Below are 12,328 nucleotides of genomic sequence, written 5' to 3'. Positions count from 1 at the left end.
ACCAACTTTAGATCTTTCTCCGCATTAGCTTCCGAAAGAAACTTAAGATTGGGAAAAGTTGGAGCATTCAGTGCGAGGACAGCTCGTGAAGATGAACCTCTTGCAATTCTTCCTCTTTTTGAAGCCATAATACCTGCAACAACATAACATAATAACACTGCATAAAGAAAAATTAAGCAAATGTTGGTGATCAGAGGGAATTTATGATGAAGAAAGAGTAAGAAAAGAGTTGGAATGAGAAGAGATTTAAAATCACTATTTATAGGACAAGTTTCCGTTATCATTACGCACGTTATGCGCCCATCGCGCGCGTGGTGCTAACAAACATCCCAGCGTCTCTCAACCAACGTCTATATCGCGTGCGTTATGTGTCCATTGCACACGTGATACCAACAGTTTACAGATTCCCCAACGTCTCTATCACACGCATTATGCAGCCATCGCGCGTGCGATATAACCCAATCACACGTGTGATGGCCTGTATTATTTTTCCAGGGGCTTCCTCCTTTTCTTCTTCTCTTGTTCTCTTTTGTTGTCTTTCCTTCTTTTCTTTCAACTGCTTTATTTTATTGCAAAACAACATACAAAAACTACATGTTTTAATAAACAAAATTAAACAAAAAAATTTAAACACTTACTTAGTGATGGGTTGCCTCCCATCTAGCGCTTCTTTACCGTCATTAGCTTGGCGACCAATGCCTAAGGTACGTCAGGCGCAAAGGATACCTTTACGCCGGATAAATTACCTTTCTTCTTTCCTTTGTCAACCTTGCTACTTTTTTCTTCAATCTGGTAGCATGTTTCCAGATCATCTACATACGATGTCCATTCATATACATTAAACACCACGTTTTCCTTGTTGAACTTCAAGCTAAGTTCGTCGGTTTTCGCGTCTATTAATGCTTTCCCGATTTCCAAGAATGGGCGTCTGAGAATAATTGAACCACCTGTGTCTTCGTTCATGTCGACTACAACAAAATCTGCAGCAAAAAATAGACTGTGGACATGTATTAATAAGTCTCGTAAGATACCATGAAGGTGAGTAATAGATGATGTTAGACGGTGTGGCTAGTGATCGAGAGAGGGGTGAATAGATCACCTCTTTGAAATTTAATGGATTTAAAGTTTTATCAGAGTTTTTAAAGTTGGCGGAAAATATCAGTCTCGAATCGACTTCCGTCTATTCTGAACCGCTACTAGAAAACCGGACACACGAGTTTAATGCTGGATTTGAATAAGAATGACAGAAACAATCAACACCAGAATTTTAGCTAATTGAATGCACTTATCATTAAAGTCTATTTCCAATGAATAAAACCTAGCTAACAATTTTGTCAAACAGTTGGTGTGTATGTGATCAATGATGAACAACAGTAGAGTTTAATTAAAAAGGTTTTCTTGCCACTGCTGTCTTGCAAAAGGAACAATCACAACACACTAACTGAAATTGCGAAAACTGTTTTAAACGTAAAGAGGAGTAAGGTAAGAATACGATACGCAGAGATTTGGTAAGGAAGTTCCCCACGTTGTCCTCGCGTGTGGGTACGTCTCCCTCTCAATTTCAAATGAAATTGAGAACTTTGATTATCAATTATTGCCGAATTCGTTGATACAAGGTTATGATACAAAGATATAATTCTAAATTCCAAGAACTTCTTCTTGTATGAACCTTCACTTGATCTGAGCACGATCAAGAATTTCCTGCACGAAATTGCAAACAATTCACCGGTTCCACGACCTGCTTGCGAAATCCCCCGATCTCCAAACGCAACGCTGCGACTGAATCTGTTCTGCAAACGTGACTCACAAACCCTCAAGAACACTCCAGTTCTTGAAGGATAAACCAGTAGGTTTTTCTTCGAAACCCCCTTCAATCTTCAACTCAGCTAGATCCTCTATCGTTCCACTGAAAACCACAGCTAGATCCTTGATCGTACCACTGAACGTTATCTCGATAATCCTTTAATCCAGAGAACAAGAATGGTTATGTGTTGATGTTCTTGAAGAAAAGTGATTGAGAAGATGAAGAAGATGAAGTCTCTTTCAGGTTTCTATGTGCTCTCGAACAATTGCTGCTACACTGCTTTTGATCTTGTGTTCAATTGTTTTTCCCTCAAAGAATTCGTTCTCTTCACTGCTGTCACAACATCTCTTATATATGTTGAAACATAAACTGTTAGAACATAAAACAAACTTATGCATTGATACATGAGGGTATGCATCGATGCATACTGTAAGATATATGAGTTTTTGGTGAAATGAATTAAGCATGTATCGATGCATAATTCGTATGTATTGATGCATATGACATTTCAACTAACATGCATCGATGCATAATTCATATGCATTGATACATAGGACATTTCAACTAATCATGGATCGATGCAAGGCACGTATGGATCGATCCATAGAGCATTTTTCCTGTCCATGTATCGATACATGACTCGTATGCATCGATGCATACTGAACAAAAAAAGTTTTGTGATTTGCAACATGCTGTATGTATCGATGCATAGGCTTATGTGTTGATGCATACTGACACAAAATGGATTTTATGAGTTCTTTTAAGAGATGTATCAATGTAGGTCTTTATGCAATAATAGAATGGGATAAAAACACAATAACAACACAAATGTATCATGTAATGTGATGCACAACCAACATTTGGATGATGATCACACAATTTTCTATCATTCAAAATATATTCAAAGTAAAGAATTTTCTCACAAACTCCCCCTTTTTAATGATGGCAAATTTTTGGCAAGATGTGTGATACTCCCCCTGAGTTTGTGCATGTCTGTCAACATCTGCATTGATACTCCCCCTGAGTTTGTGCATGTCTGTCAACATCTGCATTTCTCCCCCTTTGTCAACATCAAAAAGAAAAAAAAGGTTTATCAAGGCAACATGTAGCAGAACACAGCAAAATTGATAGATAAGCTAACAATCACACAGAATGAAGCTTACAAAGTAAAGAATCACTCACAAAGAGTGACAAATAAGGGCAATAACATCAGAAGTAAACAGAAGGTTATAAGCATTTAAGTAGTATGAACGAGTTTAAGAATTACATAAGCTAAACCATATATTGTGCAACAATTAAAAAAAAACTTAAGCAGCATGAAAAAAATGCATTTAATCCAAATAGCAGTCAGTATGTGTCGATGCATATGGCCATGAATCGATCCATAGCATGCAATTTGTTTTTAAAGGGTCTATGTATCGATACAAACGACAGATGGATCGATACATCCTGAACCAGTTTTGAGAAACTTGAAATGCATAAGATATGAATCGATGCATACATGTTTGGATCGATACATACTGATGCCAAACCAGATTTTAATGAATTTTTGTGCAGTATGGATTTGCATTATGCCCAGAAGTATGTCATGATAATTATGCCCAAGTATGATTCACAAATCAGAATTTTTAATGTTCAAACAGTATAAGAAAAAAACTTTTGTTCTAACATACACAATCATATAATTCTAAATGAGATATAGATAGGAGTGATATTACCTCTGTTGGTGTAACCTTGTGAGGAATAAGTGTAATCTAAAACAAATCTCATCAACCAAGGTGAGGCATAATAAAAATAAGAAGAAACATGCTTATCCTTATCCAGATTTCCGTTGGTAGGCATAGGGGTGTCAATTGATTTTGAGTCATTCATTCCAAAGCGCTTGAGTAGTTCTCTGCAGTATTTTGTTTGACATACTGTTGTACCCTCATCAAGTTGCTTTATCTGCAGTCCTAGGAAGTGATTCAGCTCCCCCATGAGACTCATCTCAAATTCACCCTGCATAACCTTAGAAAATTCTTCGACCAAGTGTATGTTAGTTGAACCAAAAATTATATCGTCTACATAAACTTGAACTAAAAGAATGTGCTTTCCCTTGTGTTTAATAAAGAGAGTATTATCCACTTTACCTCTTGAATATCCATGATCAATTAGAAATTTGCTAAGCCTTTCATACCAAACCCGAGGGGCTTGTTTAAGACCATACAAAGCTCGTTTTAATTTGAAAACATGATCTGGATTTTCAGCATTCTCAAAACCAGGAGGTTGTGAAACATATACTTCTTCATTTATGACACCATTAAGAAAAGCACTCTTTACGTCCATTTGGTAAAGCTTAAAATCATTAGAACACGCATAGGCAAGCAAGAGACGTATAGCTTCAAGGCGAGCAACTGGAGCATAAGTTTCCTCATAGTCTATGCCCTCCTCTTGGTTATACCCTTGTGCTACTAAACGTGCCTTGTTCCTAGTAATCACTCCGTTTTCATCAAGCTTATTTCTAAAAACCCACTTAGTGCCTATGATATGATGATCTCGCGGACGAGGGACAAGTTCCCAAACGTCATTTCTTTTAAATTGATTAAGCTCTTCTTGCATGGCCATTAGCCAAAATTCATCAATCAAGGCCTCTTTGGCATTTTTAGGTTCTACTTGTGAAACAAACGCGAAGTGAGAACAAAAAATACTTATCTTAGAACGGGTCATTACTCCCTTTGAAATGTCTCCCAAGATGTTGTCAATGGGATGGTCTTTTGAGGATTTCCAAGCTGTTGGAAGATCATTCACTTCAGCTGTCTTTTCTTCCTCATTTTCTTCATGACTAGTATCTTCCTCCTTCTCATGGGCAGCTGTTTTGGACTGATCAGTTTCCTCAACAGCTTCCTTGAGTATGTCTTCTGTAGATACACCTGCGTCATCAAAAGAAATACCTTTTCCGACATTTTTCGGATAAGACTCATCAAAAGAAACATGGACAGATTCTTCAACAGTAAGTAAACGCTTATTATATTATTTACTCTTACTCCCTTAAACACAATGTTCTGTTCAGCATGTTCAATTTTGCAGCAAGTTTTTGTGAAAGAAACTTTATAACCCTTGTCACGCAATTGACTTATGCTTAACACGTTGTGTTTAAGTCCCTCTACTAAATGGACATCAGAAATAGTAGTGGTAGAGGGATTACCTACACTACCTTTGCCGAATATAGTTCCTTTGTTATTGTCTCCATAAGTAACATATCTCTTCTTCTTTGCTTTGAAGTTTATGAAGAGCGATATGTCACCGGTCATGTGCCTTGAGCAGCCGCTGTCAAGAAACCATCTTCTATCTACGGAAGCAAGGCACTCATCCTACAATATCAAAAGAGAGAAGTTGGTACCCAATTTTCATTGGGTCCACGTGGGTAAGTGCTAACATGGTTGCCTTTTGGCTTCCATTGATAAATACCTTTAGGAACAAGAAATCTCCTAAACTTGCATTTCTCAATGGTATGGCCAGCACGACAACAATAATGACATAAACCATGATGATGCGTTTGTTTATTCTTGTTCATTAAATCCTTTGGAATAAAAGAGTATTTTGCATATGGAGGATTTAATGACTTCTTAAACAACCTAGAGTCAACGACATAAGTAACCTTAGGTTGTAACGCTTTCTCTAATTTGACCATGAGAGTGTTTACCTCTTTTTGCCAAATATGACAAGCGTCACAATACCTAACTTTACTACATCCATCAATGTCAATATATTTTGAATTTTCTGCAATACTAGCTTTTAACGCTTCTAAATCATTTTCAGCTTTGTATACTTTACCTTCCAAAAATGAAAAAAAATTGTTTATCGGAAGATAGTCTTTTAAAAGCATCTACAGCTTCGTTATGCAGTTTTTCAAAAGCTATTTTTAGTTCAGCAAAAGTCATAGAAGAGAAATTATTATAATAGGCTTGTTTTACCTTTTTATCATTGATTTTCTTCTTGTGGTAGGACAGATTTTTGGTGTGAGCCGTAAGGCACAGATTTGCGGTTTCATCACCATCACTTGAACTTTGTGTGCTTGATGAATCACTATCACTTTCCCATGCAATGTAAGCTCTTCTTTGTTTGCTGTACCCTTTTGGTGAAGCTTTTCTTTGATCCTTATACTTCATAGGGCAGTCCGTTTTATAATGTCCAGATTTACCACAATTAAAACAAGATCCTCTTCCTCTACTCTTCTTGTTCTCTTCTTGTTTCGAATCTGTAGATTGTCTTCGAAACTTCATGAGATTTTTGTCGGAATGCTTGACTCCGTTCTTTCAAATGAATCTATTATATTTCCTTACAAAAAGTCTCATTTCCTCATCATCCGAATCTTTGTCACTACTAGAATCATTGTCATTTTGCTCTTTTCGTGAGGACTTAGAGCTAGAGGCCACAAGAGCTATTGGCTTCTTCTCTCCCTCTTTGTCTCTTTTCTTCTCCTTTTCCTTCTTACTTTTGTTCTCATATTTTTCAAGACTTTCCAATGCTTGCTGATGTTCTTCCAGCTTTCCAAACAGAGTTGTAATCGTAAGTCTCGTTAGATCGTTGGCTTCCTTAATTGTTGTTACTTTAGGTTGCCATTCCCTGCTAAGACACCTGAGAATTTTATTAGTAGCAATTTCATTGGAAATAGGTTTTCCAAGCGCATTCAATCGGTTAGTGAGATGAGTGAATCTCTTTTGCATGTCGGAGATAGATTCTCCTTGTTTCATGCAAAAGAGCTCAAACTCTTGATTAAGTGTGTTAATGCGGGACTGTTTTACTTCAGTCGTACCCTCATGGGCAACTTCTAAAGCATCCCACATTTCTTTAGATGTCGTGCAATAGGATACTCGATAATACTCATCAACACCGAGTGCTGAAATTAGTATATTTCGAGCTTTCCAATCACACGATCACTTTTTCTCATCTTTCTCATTCCAATCAGCTTCTGGTTTAGGAACTATGGCGCCAGCCGCATTTGTCATTGTAATTTGAAAAGGACCATTTTCAATGGTAGCCCATACTAGCCTATACACAGAATTTATATGAACTCGCATACAGTCTTTCCAGTAGCCGTAATTTTCACCGTTAAAAATAGGCGCTCTATTATACGCCCCCTTTGGTTCAGAATCCATACTGTTACAGGCAGCCATAGAGCACCAGCGAACCGGCGCTCTGATACCACTTGTTAGACGGTGTGGCTAGTGATCGAGAGGGGGGTGAATAGATCACCTCTTTGAAATTTAACGGATTTAAAGTTTTATCAGAGTTTTTAAAGTTGGCGGAAAATATCAGTCCCGAATCGACTTCCGTCTATTCTGAACCGCTACTAGAAAACCGGACACACGAGTTTAATGCTGGATTTGAATAAAAATGACAGAAACAATCAACACCAGAATTTTAGCTAATTGAATGCACTTATCATTAAAGTCTATTTCCAATGAATAAAACCTAGCTAACAATTTTGTCAAACAGTTGGTGTGTATGTGATCAATGATGAACAGCAGTAGAGTTTAATTAAAAAGGTTTTCTTGCCACTGCTGTCTTGCAAAAGGAACAATCACAACACACTAACTGAAATTGCAAAAACTGTTTTAAACGTAAAGAGGAGTAAGGTAAGAATACGATACGCAGAGATTTGGTAAGGAAGTTCCCCACGTCGTCCTCGCGTGTGGGTACGTCTCCCTCTCAATTTCAAATGAAATTGAGAACTTTGATTATCAATTATTGCCGAATTCGTTGATACAAGGTTATGATACAAAGATAGAATTCTAAATTCCAAGAACTTCTTCTTGTATGAACCTTCACTTGATCTGAGCACGATCAAGAATTTCCTGCACGAAATTGCAAATAATTCACCGGTCCCACGACCTGCTTGCGAAATCCCCCGATCTCCAAACGCAACGCTGCGGCTGAATCTGTTCTGCAAACGTGACTCACAAACCCTCAAGAACACTCCAGTTCTTGAAGGATAAACCAGTAGGTTTTTCTTCGAAACCCCCTTCAATCTTCAACTCAGCTAGATCCTCGATCGTTCCACTGAAAACCACAGCTAGATCCTTGATCGTACCACTGAACGTTATCTCGATAATCCTTTAATCCAGAGAACAAGAATGGTTATGTGTTGATGTTCTTGAAGAAAAGTGATTGAGAAGATGAAGAAGATGAAGTCTCTTTCAGGTTTCTATGTGCTCTCGAACAATTGCTGCTACACTGCTTTTGATCTTGTGTTCAATTGTTTTTCCCTCAAAGAATTCGTTCTCTTCACTGCTGTCACAACATCTCTTATATATGTTGAAACATAAACTGTTAGAACATAAAACAAACTTATGCATTGATACATGAGGGTATGCATCGATGCATACTGTAAGATATATGAGTTTTTGGTGAAATGAATTAAGCATGTATCGATGCATAATTCGTATGTATTGATGCATATGACATTTCAACTAACATGCATCGATGCATAATTCGTATGCATTGATACATAGGACATTTCAACTAATCATGGATCGATGCAAGGCACGTATGGATCGATCCATAGAGCATTTTGCCTGTCCATGTATCGATACATGACTCGTATGCATCGATGCATACTGAACAAAAAAAGTTTTGTGATTTGCAACATGCTGTATGTATCGATGCATAGGCTTATGTGTTGATGCATACTGACACAAAATGGATTTTATGAGTTCTTTTAAGAGATGTATCAATGTAGGTCTTTATGCAATAATAGAATGGGATAAAAACACAATAACAACACAAATGTATCATGTAATGTGATGCACAACCAACATTTGGATGATGATCACACAATTTGCTATCATTCAAAATATATTCAAAGTAAAGAATTTTCTCACAGATGAATCAACCAAGGTAAGAGTCATGTTACTCAATATAATCTCTCCCAAATTCAACTCTTTAGCCTTATCAAGGGGCATTACATTGATATTAGACCCTAAATCACATAGAGTATGTGGGATATTTACCCTACCCATGGTGCAAGAGATGGTAAACTTACCTAAATATTTCAGCTTTGGTGGCATTGCTTGGGGCACTACCGTATCACATTTCTTAGTCATATCTACCTGCTCTTTGTCCGTCTTCTACTTTGTACCATTTAATAATGCCTTCATAAATTTAGCAAACTTGGACATTAACTCTAAAACTTCATGAAAATAAATACTTATCCGAAGTTTGGTCAACATCTCTTTGAATCTGACAAACAACCTTGCATCATCTCCCTACAATGGTTTCTTCTTAATGATTAAATAAGGTGGTTTTTGTCATACCCTAAATTTTTCCTACATATATTGTATTACATTTATCTGCATTCATATAGCCATTTCATTTAGTTATATCTCTTTTCATCTGCATACATTTAGTCATTAGCCTGACCCTATGATTTTGATCAATGCAAACATTTTTTCAATAAAGTTTCATTTGTGTCATTTCGTCATGACCATTTCATTTGGTCATGTACTCTCATAAACATGCATTAGGCCAATCTAGTAGAAGGTTAGGAAGTGAAAATCCAAATTTTGGTCTCTTTAAGTCACAATGTCCTAACCATGCCATAGTTATATGTTTGCCTTTTACTCATTCTTGCTTTTCGGAAGTGAGTTTATTTCGGATCATTTGGTTTCCAAAAGCTTTGATTATTGGGTCTCATAGCAAGCAACAATGTCGAAGATGTAATGACGGTGAAGGCTGAACTCAACAAAGAGTTCGAAATGAAGGATCTGGGAGCTACCACCAGGATTCTTAGGATTGACATCCAGGGAGATAGAAAGAAGTCGAGATTATGCTTATCTCAAGATACATACCTAAAGAAGATTCTCGATAAGTTTGGTATGTCAAATTCAAAGCCTGTCGTAAGACCAACAAATTCTCAATTCAAGATAAGTACAACTCAAATCTAAGTAATGAAGTCGAAAGAGCCTATATGAATAACATTCTCTATGCTAGTATAATACGTTCTTTGATGTATGATATGGTCTGTACGAGACTAGACATGGCTTACGGGGTGAACCTTGTAAGCAGGTACATGACCAATTCTGGAAAGGCACACTAGCAATCTTTGAAGTGGATTCTGAAATACATAAAAGGATCCTTGAGGAGGTTCCTGGTTTATGGTGGAGCCACGAGCAATGGAAAAGTCGAAATCAAAGGATTTGTTGACTCTAACTATGCCGGATGTAAGGATACCATAAAATCTCTTTTTGGATATGTTTTCACTCCGTTTGGTACAAAAATCAGTTGGAAAGCTTCACTTCAAAAGGTTGTAGCCTTATCAACCACTGAAGTTGAATACATTGCCCTTACTAAAGTTATGAAAGAAGCATTGTGCCTTGAAGGGTGTGCTAAGGAACTTAAACTTCAAGGCCAAATTATCACTATTAAATATGATAGCCAAAGTGTCATATATTTGTCGAAGAATTCAACCTATCATGAGAGAACCAAATACATGGATGTTAGGTTGCATTTCGCCAGGGAGAAAATCGAGAAAGGAGAAGTGAAAGTGCTAAAGGTTTTGACTGAAGATATTGTTGCTGATATGATCACCAAGTCATTGCCTAGTAGCAAGTTCTTTCACTATATGCAGTTGATAAAGCTGCATGATGATAACTAGCTTGTTTCCTTGATGTAGTAGAGTTTTTTTCAAGGTGGAGATTATAGTATTTGGATCGAACTCTAGTCTCGACAAGAACAACCTCTTGGTTCAATTGGGATGTGACATTTTGTAGTCGAAGTCTAATCTAGCATTCAGTAATCAAAGAGGTGCATGTTGTATTCAAATTCTGATCTAGCATGCAATGACTTTAGTTATGTACTTTGTTATGTAATAGTTATGTATGTCGTGTATGAGCGTTATGATCATACATAACATATATATACTAGGATACTATATATAGGTTGTACTCTAATTTGTTAGAGCGGTAAATGTTGGTTGTTGTTATTCACTTGTAATCTTTTAGCCCTAATTGAGAAAGTGAATGGAAAAACAATTATAATCAATTCTTCCTCCTTCTTCTTCTCTCTTTTCGTGAATTGAATCGTTTTCTTGATTATTCAAGACCTCTCTCTTTCTCACAAATTTACTGTGTTTGACATTGTTTATACCATCGGCTTGTTTTACTCTCGTATAGATACCCTTTCTTTTGTCTCATAAAAAAAATATCGTACAATTACAAACATTTTAAGACCTTTGTATATTGGAAGGTATACTATTGATAGCTTTTCACATTCAATATGCTAGATTATAATCCAGTTTCAACTCCTCTTGAGATTGATTCAAATTTAAAAGGGAGTGATACTAATGAAGATTGAAAGATAAAACCAAATATAAAACAAAAATGGTGGGGACACTAATACATGTACCTATTTGAAAATCTCAAGATTATTTTTCCTTTTTGGTAAACGTCTCAATTTGAGTCTCACTTGCTTTGCATACATTCTTGGCTTCTTCATCCAATGAAAGAGAAACAAGAAAAAAAAAGTAGATAATAAAAATGCTTTGGAGTTGAGTGAGAGCATCTTTTAATTGTCACTTGAAACATTGAGGACCATATGTTTTTTTTCCTCCTTTATCATTTTCATTATAAACTTCATTCTTTTCATCATAGAATCTAATAAATTTATTAATGTTTGAATGGACCAAAAACCAACATGACAGTTTCACTATCATCACAAAAGAATCTAGTGAAAAAGACCAACACAAAATGCAAACACACTTCTTTTACATGTTCCCAACACCTTTAAATGGTGGAATTTTTACTTTTACTTTAAGAACTCATGTATATAATCTGAAAAAAAAAAAACAGAATTTCCAAATTTAATATAAAGCAAACTAAAGCCAAAAAACTCTTTCTTCTATCATAACTATAAAAAATATCCATGAGTATCATTATTTTAAATCGGTCTCAATATATATTGTAGCACGGTTGTGATGTTTCTGAGAATAGTAAATCTTGTAGATCGCAATTTAAAACTATGATTAATCTTTCTGCTAAGTTGCTTTACATTCAAGCACTGGTTTCAAATTTCATTGAAATTTGTGACTCTATGCTCCACCCTATCTTCATAAGATAAGTTCAAAAAAAATTAAAATTGTAAGACTCATTAAATTAAATTGCGGTTTTTGTACAAACTGATCATGAAACAAATTTTGGATTTTTTTGAACTTATTTTGTTTGGGACACAAGCTTCTTTAAAAGACCACAAAACTCTTCCCATAATAAATCAATTTCCATTAGCACTTTGATTAGCCTTTTTTTTTGTCATCTTCTGCATGTTTGATGAAGCTTGTATGATTCTCACTTGACTAACTTTGACCAGGTGGTCTACCAGAATTTCCAGCTCTCCTGAAAGATTGTTACCAAAGGGTCATTCCAAGTTATTGTATTTAAACACTCTCAATTCAAAATATTTTTAAATCTTGGTATCCGAAAAATCAATTTCACAATCTAGACCCGTTTAAAACTAGAACAAAACTCTGTATGAACATGATCAAATGCAAGA

The sequence above is a fragment of the Lathyrus oleraceus genome, chromosome 2 (assembly GCF_024323335.1).
Source record: "Lathyrus oleraceus cultivar Zhongwan6 chromosome 2, CAAS_Psat_ZW6_1.0, whole genome shotgun sequence".
In the NCBI taxonomy this organism is placed as follows: Eukaryota; Viridiplantae; Streptophyta; class Magnoliopsida; order Fabales; family Fabaceae; genus Lathyrus; species Lathyrus oleraceus.
The sequence above is the reverse complement of the archived record's forward strand: the minus strand, read 5'-3'. Positions refer to the sequence as shown.